This window comes from Acipenser ruthenus, chromosome 5 (assembly GCF_902713425.1).
Source record: "Acipenser ruthenus chromosome 5, fAciRut3.2 maternal haplotype, whole genome shotgun sequence".
NCBI lineage: Eukaryota > Metazoa > Chordata > Actinopteri > Acipenseriformes > Acipenseridae > Acipenser > Acipenser ruthenus.
Window position 1 is genome coordinate 19,844,606 of NC_081193.1, and position 12,594 is coordinate 19,857,199.

Consider the following 12,594-nt stretch of genomic DNA (forward strand, 5'->3'; position numbering starts at 1 on the left):
GCATCTTGGTTGACTAAGGCAGTGTCCAACGTTCTATTACTGTAGGTTCATGGTGTATCTTTATCTTACAAAATAAAAAAATAGGTTGTACATACTGTGTTTAAAAAGTGTCCTGTTGAAATAAGCTCAATGTAATATATGTGTAATATTTACTTTGCATGTGTGTGTTTGAAAACACATTGTTACAATTATTAATTTGTAAAATATTTGTTTTGTATAACCAGTCTTGCGTGTGGGGAATGTGTTTACATTTAGGTGAAGGGAGTTAGATAAGTGTAACCTTCAGAGAAGCCAAAAAGGTTGCGATAAAGAAAACGAACGTCAGTTCTTGAAGGTAATCGCACCCAAATAACTTCACAGCAAGTTGAGCCTATATGTCAGAAGTAGAGATTAGTTCATTGTGTTTCCTTACAACCAAAAGCAATATCCTAATTTGGCAGGGAGTTTGTCCAGACGTGGTAAATATTACTTTCGTTCTGTATTAGGCTATCAACTTATAAACTAATATGTTTATAAGTTGTCACAATTTTATATATACCAGTCCTACCATTTAGACTATGATTAATATTACTCATTGGTAATAAAAAGGACATTAACCTTACACTGAGTGATGATGGTCTTTTTTTTTTTTTGGTGTATTGATATATTGTTATTTAATCTTAATTATCTCATAATAATGTTATAACTGTAATCTGATATGTCATGCAATTTGAGGAATGTTGAATTACTGTTTACTATATTCGTACTATGTGTTACATATCAATTTGAATAAGAACATTCATTGTGAGGCAGTGTGGTCCAGTGGTTAAAGTCCAGGGTTTGTAACCAGCAGGTTACCAGTTCAAATCCCACCTCTGCCACTGACTGACTCATTGTGTGACCCTGAGCAAGTCATTTAACCTCCTTGTGCTCCATCCCGCGGATGAGATGTTAAATCAATGTCCTATTGTAAGTGACTCTGCATATAATGCACAGTTCACAGCCTGCCCTGTAAAGTGCTTTGTGATGGTGGTCCACTATGAAGTATGCTAAATAAAAGATGTTATTATGTATCAAAATTGAATAATTATTACAGAGAATAAGAACTAATTAGCATATTTAAAAAATCCAACATCATAAATCCATGTCAGCTTCTTCTTGTTTTTCGTCCCTGAATTTGTCCATAACCGCCTACATAACTACTGCAAGTAGCCAAAGATCTTTCTTCTTGTGCAAATTGAACCACATAAACAAAATAAATAATTGGAACTAAATTAAAAAACTGCCACAGAAAAAGGCAATGGGGATTATTCTTATTATTGTTGTTTGCTGGTGTGTTTGGGGTAGCTGGTTCAGAAGAAACATTTTTTGACTTCAAAACGTATGTAATGTACTGTACTCCCTTGTCAAAATTCTTTAGATATTTTGGCATTCAAAATCCTTTAGGCTGTTGAGAATTATGCATATCAATTTAAAGCTGAAAAGTCTGGACTACCAAGGAAGGATGGAATTTTTGATGCTCGCCCAAACAATTACTTACTTTTATTTGTTTTATGCTATTTCTTTGAAAGAAAGTAGTCTTGTTGAGAAAGAGTTCCCAGCAGACACCAAAATACAGTAAACAGATTGATGCAGCAGTAAATTAAATAGTAAACCTCACAACACATCCCCATTGTAACATGTTGTACTGTACAGTGTAAGGGTTTTGGAAGAGAGCAAGTCTCACTATGTGGTAATATACTGCCCTCTAGTGTTACATAATTCATGCTACTCTTTATATGAGAATAGTATCAATTCCTCCAGACCAGGAACCTGGGAACCTGGGATTTCCCACCCTGCTCTTCTTTGAAAGAGGCCAAGTGATCTGATCATTGATGCCAGGAAGCTGGCACAGCAATTACTTGACTGTGTGTAGTATCTGAAACAAAAAAACATTGGAAATGTGAAAAAACGCCCAGCCATTTAAAGTGGAGGAATCAAAAACACAAGCCAAGTATCAAGAAACCATTCTTTCTACTAACCCCGCTTGCGTTTTTTATGCAAGTTCGATCCACTTTTATTGTGCCTGAAAAACACAAGCCAAATTAGTATTAACAATTGGGGCAACTTTGACCCCCACCGCTTTGACAGTTGTGCCTATTTGCTTTGAGCTCGCCAAGGTTGCCCCAATGGCTTCTTGAAACTTGGCTTGTATTTTGTGATATCTCCACTTTAAATGGCAGGGCGCTTTTGATGACTTGCTGTTTTTTCACATTTCCAATGTGCTTTTGTTTCAGATATCACTTCTTTTTTCACTTCATGTATAATAACACACAGACACACACGGGAATAGCACACACGGGAATAGTAAAATTGTTCAACCTATATTGAGGCAATGTATTGCTGTTTGGATAGGGTAAATGTAAATAGTAGCCTAGTCTGTTGAAAGGGTTAAGATGTGAATCTGTGTATCGTAGAGGTTATGTAGTTGGAGTGAAAGTATGACTAGTTAGGGTTCAAATCCTGTCTATATATATATATATATATATATATATATATATATATATATATATATATATATATATATATATATATATATTATATGCACGTTAAAGTTATGGTTGCAAAAGTATGTATGTTCAGTGAAAGTGTCATTCATATCAACACATATATAATAATACTTTTTTTTTTAAGTTTGCAATGCAGACGCCCTAGCTTTCACTCCACAAAGTTTGCCTTTCCATTTTACAACATTTGCAAGTAGTATAGCAATAAAGTTACAGTTTTTAACAAGCAACGAGATTAGCAAGATTTTGTAAATACTGATTATGTATTATCCCGATTGTATTGAAAGCTTTCATCTGATTTTGCAAACTATCATAATAAGCTTGATAGGTTAATTTAGTATATTGTACCGTTTTCATGTTTAGGAAGTAGTACTGACTCCATGAGTTGTGGCCAATTAGAACGTAAACAGAGCTGAACTCTATTTAACTACCTTGTTGCTGCTAATTGTTACTCCCTTGTACTAAACTCTATCTTTAACAGCCTCTTTGCTGCTATTTGCAAGTTTTGTACATTTGATGCATAGACTATAACCAGTAACTGATTGGTAAAGAGATTTTATTATAAATAAATTGTACACTTTTTTTTCTTGATGATCACTCTGTTCTTGCCCAGTATAGTATTTTGCCCGATATAACAAATCTGTGCATAGTTTAGGTGATTTAGTAAATTCTGAAGGCACAATACTTTCAGTGGCATAGTCAAGGCTACAGCTCTGCAACCCTTGAAAACAGCAACACCCATTCTTCCCCCCTTCCCATGCTAAGTAACAGCGTGACCCGTTCCCCTTACAATACATGTAACATAAAAGACAGATGAGACAAACCGAACAGAAAACAAGTCCTGCAACAAAGCAATTGTCCGGGTCATTACAATATATTTTTTAATTTGAAAGTAAAAATATATGAAAGCATGACAAGCTTTATGTACAAACATCTTCACTAATATACAATTGAACAAGAACTGCTGAGTATTTACTTTTGTTTCATACAGTATTAAATGGCAGTTTTTACATCTGATAGTGAAAAATAAATATCAAGATAGATAAAGAAATGTCTATGTGTATTGATTTATTTATTTCAATATTTATTTATGTTTTACTTTTACCAAATATATAGGCTATCATTCAGCATAGCTAATTCTCAGAAATTAATGCTCCTTTTTGTCCAGTGGGGACCACAAATAGCGTTACTCTCATCAACCAGTATCGAGAGGAACTGTACTTACCTGCGCCAATGGGGAACACAATGAGCTTTACACTGACAGGAAACCAACATTTTTTTGAGATCAAGATCAGAATCTCAGAATGATGATGACTCGAAAAATCTCCAAAATGTAAAAAATAACAAAGTCCCGAGAATTCTCAGATGACAGTCTTCATCTTTCAAAATACTGCTTGTTTTCTCAACTAACTGTGTAGCACTGACATCAGTTGCCAAGTCTGTTTATAATAAGTTGCTTTAATTTTTGAGTCACGGGTTGCGTGATTGGCTGGTGTTAATGTATATGCACGTCATTAGAATTTTAGAATCCTCCAATCCCCAAAAGGCAGTGCTGTTTTTTTTTTTTTTCTCGTGAGACTTAGCAACACTGACTGACAGTGTTTATATATATATATATATATATATATATATATATATATATATATATATATATATATATATATATATATAAAGACTTTTTGCAAGCAAATTGTCATTAAACTCGGATGTCCTGTAATATACATATGCATAGATCAAACTCCCTGGGGTCTTAATTTATTTTTTGCGTGATACGTGCGACTAGTCCATTTTAAAATATTGACAAAACAAGTTATTATTATTATTTATTTCTTAGCAGACGCCCTTATCCTGAATGATGAGAAGAATCACCGGGGCAGGTCGGAAAATAATTGATAATATCTTGGCAGCGCTGTGCATAGAAGTGACCTGCAGTGAAAGGAGCGAGGCAACGAAGTTTAGAGATTAGCGAAGACGTTTAGCTGGAGCACGAATGTCGGCGTCTGAGCGTTTGATATAACAAAAACAGTGGGAGTGCATGTGATCAGGGCTATAGGGACTTAGAGACTAATTAACTTGAAATTACAGATCCCTAACTACACGCCCCACGAACTTCACTATGCTACATTTAAAATGAAACACGCTTGGAGATCGATCGCCGGTTCGAATCCAAGGTATGTCATCGCCGACCGTGGACGTGAGTTCCCAGGGGGCAGCGCACAATTGGCCAAGCGCTGGGGAGTCCTTGGCTCATCGCACATCAGCGACCCCTGTGGCTGGCCGGGCGCCTGCCCATCGGCCTGTACGCAATTCAGAACTGCGAGGTCCTCCGCCGCTGTAAATTCTGGACATGGCTGCACCGGCTTGCAGAGTGAAAAAAGCAGACGGCTGACGGCACTCGTTTCTTCGTCTCTCCTGAGTTAGTTCGGGGGTTGCAGCGGTGAGCCAGGTTCAATAATAATTGGACATTCCAAAGTTTGGAGAAAATTGAAAAATCAATAAAAGTAATTGTTAAAAAAAAAAAATGAAACAAGCTACACTAGTCACTTTCAAAAAACATTCCTAATTGACAACACTGATTGACAGTCAGCCAATACTGCCGTGTTACGGTTTATTTTTCTAATCCCACTAGATAAGATGGCGTCTATATATATTTTAACGTTTAGTCATTAAAGTGGGCTCAGAAAAGAAAAATTGATTTACCCCACCCCACCCCCCCACCCCAAGTCACTACTTTGACAGTGTGATTGCAGTAAAGCTGGATAACCATTTGGTGGTGCTAGTGTAATCGGCACAGTTAAATATAGACTGCATTTGAACACACACATATAAAAACATTATACTGTATACTGTTATTTAGCAGACAGTTGAAACTCTGGAAGTGTGTAACTAAAATGCAGAAACATTTACCAGTAAGTATCTTTTCAGTAAACTCATGTTACTGATTTTGCTATCATGACAATTTGAAAGCTAGGTACCATATAAAACTCTGATAAAATCTTTACCCCAGACATAACATGATGCAAACAATATCTAGACTAAGACAACTATCTGATAGCAAGCCTGTAGCCTCATAAACTCTTTTCATTCTGTAGGTAAATCTCCTTTTTCAAGCTTATTTGTAACCACACATACCCAATATCCTGTCAAGTACTGACTGCCTGCACTCTTAATATTGAGTTTTTTATGCAAACAATATAAATTGATATATATTGGGTATCATCCCTAAAAAGCTTTAGGTAGGGTTAATAAACTTATTTACTTCCCAGCTCCAGCATTCATGGAATGGACACATATATTAAGTATACACACACATATACAGTGTGGTTCTTTGCTGACCTTTTTGTTTCAGAATTTCCACCCCCTGGAGGAGACTCCTTCAAGAAAGCGAGCCCACTACATGAAATTCATTAAAGGTGTGTATGGAGTAGTGGGTTGAGATAAATAATTGCACACAGATATCAAAGGTTTAGGTTTAAGGATCACAGTGCCATCCTTCAAATTTAATCCCAGGGTTAGTCTAATAATCTCAACATCCTAACAAACTGACTCGATCTTGAAAATGAAGCCTGATTTGCCCTGTTCAAACAATTTGAGTTGGCCTGGAAGGTATACCCAGCTTACATGTGTGCTGCCACTGGACCCCCCAATAGAAGGTACAGGGGTGAAAAGAACTGCATACAATAGTTACCTTTTAATAAATGTGCACACATGTCTAGTGGTTAAAGAAAGGGGCTTGTAACCAGGAGGTCCCCGGTTCAAATCCCACCTCAGCCACTGACTCATTGTGTGACCCTGAGCAAGTCACTTAACCTCCTTGTGCTCTGTCTTTCGGGTGAGATGTAATTGTAAGTGACTTTGCAGCTGATGCAAAGTTCACACACCCTAGTCTCTGTAAGTCGCCTTGGATAAAGGCGTCTGCTAAATAAACAAACAATAATATCCAGTCTCTGATTAGGAAGTATGCCTCATACAGTTACCTTGCATAACTACTGCTTTCAGCAAGATCTTTTACCCTCTTTGTGAAGCAGTTCTGTTGTCTGCTTCGTTGCTCTGTAGCAGCACTTCTTCATATTGATAGACAACAGCCTGCTTCACTGATCATTTCGACCTCAGAAAGAGCTCTTGTGATCCACAGAAACAGGTCATAGTTGTTCTTTATCAAAGTGCCAATAGGGAAAGTCATCCAGACTTCAATGACCTCTTACTGCTGAGGACGTAATTAATTAATTGGTCAGTTGTAACCTGGTACATGGCTTTTTTAATTATGAATTTTGGCTCAAGTTAAGCAACCCTTTTGAAATTTAATTTAGAACCACAATCGCTCAATTTCAGGCTCACCAACCAACTTTTTTTTTTTTTCATTTGCATGAGTATTTTCTAGATTCAGACTCTGCCTGGAATCAAAGGTTTCTCACTCCCATTTCCTGTTCATGCTAAAAATACATTTTAGAACGTATGTGTTATTTGAGATTAGTATTATTTGCGGTACTCTGCATCTACCTAACTTTTCTTCTGCTGTTGGGTGTTGGCTTTTTCTGTATTGTGTTAGTGTCTTGTGTCTTGTGTCTTGCATTAAGTTTTAGTTTTAGTTGCGAGAGTCTACCGACCTAAAGCTTTTTTTACGTTTCTCGGTTATGCGGGAGGATTGTTTTCAAGCTGTGGAACCAACTCCATTTAAAGCTGTAAAAACCAACAAAATAACAGCAAAAAAAGTGATGCAATACATGAAATAATAAAGAGAAGAAGTCTGGTTATATATCAAAAGGACATTTTGCTACTGTAGAAAAAAAAAAATCACCCCCAGATCAATGAAACTTGGAAGATGGCACCTAATAATGATAACCAGATCTTGGAACCACCACCATGGGTCATTAATAGGGCTCTGTACTGTAGCTGCAGCCTGATGCCTATGTTCTTAGCACTGCCATGGACTGGGGAGGTTCATAGTTTTAAATGTTCAGCATTTAGTATTTTTCCAAAACGTTCAGCATTTAGTATTTTTCCAAAACGTTCAGCCATTGTAATGTTTATACTGTAGGTTTGTGCATTCTAAAGTCTTTTTCATATGAACATAAATATTATTATTTCTTAGCAGACAGCCTTATCCAGGGAGACTTACAATTGTTACAAGATATCACATTATTTTTTACATACAATTACCCATTTATACAGGTGGGTTTTTACTGGAGCAATCTAGGTAAAGTACCTTGCTCAAGGATACAGCAGCATTCAATCCCATCTGGGATTGAACCCACGACCCTCTAGTCAAGAGTCCAGAGCCCTAACCACTACTCCACACTGCTGCCCTATACACCTTATATTATACACCTGTGATCCAATGAATGGAGGGCTTCTCATGATGGCTTTTTTTTTTACTTACAACTATCTTTTACATCAATGCTAACCTTTTATTACTCTGCTTGATTTTGTAGTTAAAATGATGCCGTAAAAAGCAAGTTTCACTGGTTTTTCCTTCTGCCAACTCAGTTTGACATCAGAAGCAGTGTGCAGGGTTCTCTTCAGGTCACGCACCTGTGATAGAATCTGGTTGTAATGGAATTTGGTTGTAACGTTGACACTTAAAAAATGGAAGCTGCTGTCGTTGCCGGACAGAGCCGTCTTCAGCGTGTGACGGTTGACATTCTGCTCATTGTGTCCTCAGGCAGTTCATGGCCCTGACGTTAACCTGAGCCCCCTGCTTGAAGTGTGCAGCGTGATGCATGGGCATTTCCAGTGTTTATCTTGTGTTGCTTGGCAGCCTGGGGTGTTGCAGCATTCACAGGTATTTCTTCAGTTTCTTTGACAAGCAATTTGAGCCAAACTGCAAAACTCTGGCCCTGGACTAGAACAGGATATTGCAGACAAGTGAGTGGCAGTGACAAAGGATAGAAAGGCACATTGTCAGAAAACCAAATCTCAGCAAGTAGTAGTCTTGACAGAAGCATACATTATCAACACCAACATTGTGTCTAATTTTTCTAAAGCTGTGGTCAGACTTGAACTGATCTCAGACAGTTATGTCCCAGTTGTTAGTCAGAACAGTCACATTGGTCTGTAATCTTGGTTGCTGTTTTTTTTTTTTCAACCAGTTCTAAGTTATTCATGCAGGCCATACTGTAGTTCTCCTAGGCTGAACCAGTGCCTGTAGAAGGGTATGAAACACCCCATTCCAAAAAAGTGGCAACCTGACAGGAGAAAGCTGGGCAGTCTTGCCACTAATTTATGTCGACCTAAGTATAAGCTACTGTAGTAAAAGAACCGTGATTGATTGTGGTCCTTTTTGAGAAAGGCACCGGCATCTCCTACATGTTCTGCATACCAGTTGTGTAAACCAGCAACCTAGTTTTAATTGCATTCTCATTCATCAACCTTTACATTCAGATCCTTGAGATTAAGTTGGTAGCCAACTACTATTGATTAATGAAGCCTTTCCAGGCTGGAAATAGCTTGGCTAGGCAGTTGAACCTTGATAACCCTGCATGTAAATCAGGCCAGAACTGGGATGTTTTTTCATTATGTGATCATGTCTAGTTGACTATAATAAATAGCATATTTTCTTTGTTTATTAACAGGGATTGCTCAGCTGAGATACAATATCGTTTAGACATTTTGGGTAAGGTTTCTACCCAGTTGGTTGGAACTGAGGTGAGATGAATTGCTCACACAATAAACCGCAGTTGTATCCTGAAACCCCCAGATTCAGGACCTTGGCTTCAACTACAAGGCTGCTGTCGTTAGTCTCCCTCCAATGACCTTCCTATCTTTCCAACTTATCTTCTGTCTTTAATTGATATCCAAAGTAATGCAAGGCAACATCAGTTAATCTGTTTTCTCCACCTTGTGGTCTTGTACTGTACCATTACCTGAGGAACTTGATATAAGAAGAGCAAATGCAGGGAAACCCCTACAAATTAGTTTTTATCTCAATGGAACTTTCCTTGTAAATGCCAATAAGAAAATAGGTTTTGTTATAGAATCCTGTTTTCCTTGTGTAATTTCTTTGATTTAACTCTAACTTGGCTTCAACCTAGACAGAATCTAGATTTGAAAATAGACGTGTGATTTCAATAATGACAATAAATGTTGTAAGAAATTGGCCTGATAGTGAATGCAGCTGTAAGTACATTATGCTGGATTTGAGAAAAATGGGTTGAGGGCTGCTCTAGGCAAAAACTGATTGGAAAACAGTAGCTATTGGGTATGGTATAACTATTTAATTGTCCTTAATTGCAAAGCTGCTGTTTATGTTTGATTCCTCATATTATTTAAGCCACTGCAGATAAAACATGGCTCTCTGTTCAGGAGGCGTATAGTGGGGTATGAACCTTTGTGTGCCCCTTGACATTTCAGCTCCCTTACAAAAAAGTACTATACTGCAAGTATACTGTGCCAAAATAGGATAGTATAATAGTACTAATAGTATACCAAAACTAGACTATTTTGGCACAAGTATACTTGCAATATAGTACTTTTTTGTAAGGGTTGCCTTTGCCTCAAAAAACAAAACAAACATTTGAAATCATTGTAAATAGTTTTCACTTCTCAAAATACTATATATTTTACCATAACGATTATGAACTCCGTTGCAACCGTTTTAGAACTGCAAAATAATTGACACTGTACATGAGTACCAAATCACATGAAACTAGGAGCTAACATTATTTAGCTTAAGGTATTGAGTGTCAGAATCTACTTTATAGTATTTGTGAAATGTACTGTTTATTTCTTTATTTGTAATATCTACGTAAAATTTATCTACATAAAACTTTTTTTTATTATTATTGTATGGCTTTGTTTTTACTGGGTGGGTCTTGGCTTCAGTTGTAAAATCCAAAAGTGGGTCTCCAAAAACAAAAGCTGAGAACTGCTGATTTAGAGGACAGATCTCAAACCCAAGTGCACTAGAGCAGACATTTTGCAAAGAGCTTTGAAACAGATTTTAAAATAAGTGTACAAAGTTGTCGGGATGTTAACAATGAACAGAAAAATTACCGATACGTTACTTAAACAGCTGTAGCAACATGTGGGGATGTGTACAGCTATACATTCTGGAACCCCTCTACTTACTCTTTAAGGAGATGTTTTTCTGTTCATCCACCCGTCTGCCACAATCACATTCTTATGTATCTGGAGAATCTCTTATCAAATTGTGATGAAACATTTCATTACTAATTCTTATTCTATACTGTTCTGTACATGCTGTTGGTTATATGTCATGGTCATCAGAGTTTTCATCATACTGATCTGGAGGTGTCTGTCTGCTTGACTCTCAAACTAACATTTGCTCTAATTTTCATATGTACAGTCGCGGTAGGGGATAAATGTCATTGACATGCTTGTTTTAATAACAGTTATTTCAGTGGGTCTGTTTTAAAAATAATAAACTCGGCACACTACTTCTCTTCCATGTATGATAGACTAATGGTGAGTTCTGACATTTCTAAGGGGGGCAGCTAAGGGTTAACCTGCACTGACCAAATTATTGAAAGCATTTCTCCACTTTGTTTTCTTTTCAAGTGTTTGGCTAAGAAACAGGATGCATAATCCATATTGTTTGTTAAAGTGCTCTACAGAGATGCAAAAACAATGGCCGCAGTTCCAGCTAAATCTGAAATTGGAAACATCTGCAATCCCTTTTTTTTTTTTTTTCTTGTTCACCTACAGAAAGCCAATGAAAAGATCAAAATGAATTGGAATTACAATAGTTTCTCTGCAGAACTTATGGATGCGGAAGGGGCAGGAAGTTATGTGTGGGGGGGGGCACTTTGGTGTTTCTTATTTTTTATATGTTTTACAGCAAGTTGCTGTAATTGTGTATGATTGCGAGAAAGCACTACCAGTTGAACTTTCTTGAAAAAAAGTCCCCCCCCCAGTTGGAATTTCCTTCCTTCATCCTTCCTGATGTGGCCTTATCGCTGACAAAAACTCTGGCAGATAACTGTGGAGGGAGACACGGGCGGCCCTTACCTTACCCACCGAACAACATGTCTCTTGACTCCAGCCCGAAATGCAGCTGTTTATTTACACAAGGAACCTTTCAGCGCTGTTGCTGCAATCGCCCCACTTTGTTTTGGTTACGTGCAAATGGATAACACTTCTTTTAACTCTGTTTAATACACTGACTAGTAGCTCGTTGGAGAGAAGGGTGGGAATAGGGCAGCAGCTGGTTCTCTGCCTCTGGGATAAGCCACACTGTCTCTCTGTATATTGTGTGTAAACATTAATACAAATCATTTCACAATTAGTTCTGAGTTCTGAATCAGGCAAAGAACTTGCACCTTTTTTCTCATTTTGCACATTCTGTTCTTGAAATTATTTGTGTGTGTTCTGCACTGTAAATCATTAGAATCTTAACTGAAAGTGCAAAAAGTGACAAACATTTTGGATGCCCATGCTGGCAAGTCTAAAGCACAGGTGTAAAAAGCTAATTGCATGTGGGAGTTGAAAAGGCATTCAATCACCATGTTAGATACTGTATATTACAGTAAAAGCCAGTATGCAAATATTTTGAAAGAAAGGAAGTATCTTCATTAACTAAATGCAAAAAACAAAAACAAAATGTCTACAAAACTTTTATATTTGTTTATAATTAGGGTCCTGCATTTATTTTTTATAAGGCTTAGTTACTGCATATTTTTATTTATTTATTTTTAACAATCTGATAATTCCAGCTCATTGCTAATGCAACAACTTTATAGTTTATCAGATGCTTGTTTTTGTCTTTTTTTAAATATTAAATGACTGCTTGTCTGTGCATTTAGCTGCTGTCTGTCTATACAGATGCATCTATCTCTCTGTACAATTATCTATACTATATATCACTATCTATACTATATTGTGTCTTTTCTGTAACCACGCAATTACTCAAGCCCAAGATAAATGACGAGCAGCCAAAAATCAAAAGCCGAGGCGCTGTTAAATGAGGGCGCTTGGCACTTTTCTGTTCTCCTGCTTATCGGTGGTGAAAGTTGCCCCTGGCTGTTTGCTCCTCAAGGGTTTTGTTAGGGACCACTGTGGCGCTGAGGGGAGCACGTTTGATTTATCTCCCTTCCTCTCTCCTCGGCCACTT